The following is a 979-nucleotide window of genomic DNA, read 5'->3' on the forward strand; positions in this document are numbered from 1 at the left end:
GGCAGAGAGGCGCAGAGGCAGAGGCAGAGGCAGAGAGGCAGAGAGGCAGAGAGGCAGAGAGGCAAAGGCAGAGGCAGCAGAACAGACTGTTGATCTTTGTGAGTTTGAGGCCAGCCTGGTTTATGTGGTGGGTTCCAGGCTAGGCAGAATCCTGCCTCAATCAAATCAAATCAAATCAAATCAAATCAAAGCAAAGCAAAGTAAAGCAAAGTAAAAAAGGGCTATGACTATAATGAAGACTCAGGAGAACTGCTTTATGTTTCAGGGAACTGATTCCAAAATTTGTATTGGTGACTACTAGGATGATGGGAAACATAATTAGAGTAAAAATAAAGATATATTGTCATTTGTAGCAATCTCTCCAGAAATGGGAGGCTTAGAAAAATAATAAAGGGATTGTGTTGGTGCTGAAGCTTCTGATTTTACAAATAAATAAATAAATAAATAAATAAAATAAAAGGAACAAGTTTAAGCCTGGCAAAAATGCACACGAGAAACCCTTTGGCATCTTCAGTGACTATAGCCCTGTTTATAAGTAGCCATATGTTTTTAAATCTTTAAATCTACTCTTTCATGTGTAACAGTCCCAAGACTGAGTTCAGTATGGCAATGGTTGCTCAATTTCATTTTTGAAATTATGCAGCTGAAGGCTAGATATTTTTTGTGATTAGTCCAGTCATCCAGTTAAGAAATGGCAGGCCTTATCTTCTAGTGCTTAGTTCTTCCTGTCATTGTGTAATATAATTACTGAACAGTGAGTGGAAAGATCAAGGGAGGCCAAAGAAGAAAACTGGTGTGCTCACTTCACAGCAGCTGAGCTCTGTGGAGTTGGTGGTTGAAGGTTGATTTTGCTTATGCACATATTAGCACACTGGGTAAAAGGATCTAACGTGTGTGTGTGTGTGTGTGTGTGTGTAGTTTTAAAATGTGGCCTTGAGGGTTTATTTTAGTTGTGTTTTTTTTTTTTTTTTTTTTTTTT

The 979-nt window shown here is 38.3% G+C and overlaps 1 protein-coding gene across 1 annotated transcript in view; it reads left to right on the forward strand.

The window, feature by feature from the left end:
* Trpm6 (transient receptor potential cation channel subfamily M member 6) overlaps nt 1–979 on the forward strand; it is a 147,730-nt gene that overhangs the window by 49,549 nt on the left and 97,202 nt on the right. The window lies entirely within an intron of this gene.

The sequence above is a fragment of the Mastomys coucha genome, unplaced genomic scaffold, assembly GCF_008632895.1.
Source record: "Mastomys coucha isolate ucsf_1 unplaced genomic scaffold, UCSF_Mcou_1 pScaffold21, whole genome shotgun sequence".
NCBI classification, from domain to species: domain Eukaryota; kingdom Metazoa; phylum Chordata; class Mammalia; order Rodentia; family Muridae; genus Mastomys; species Mastomys coucha.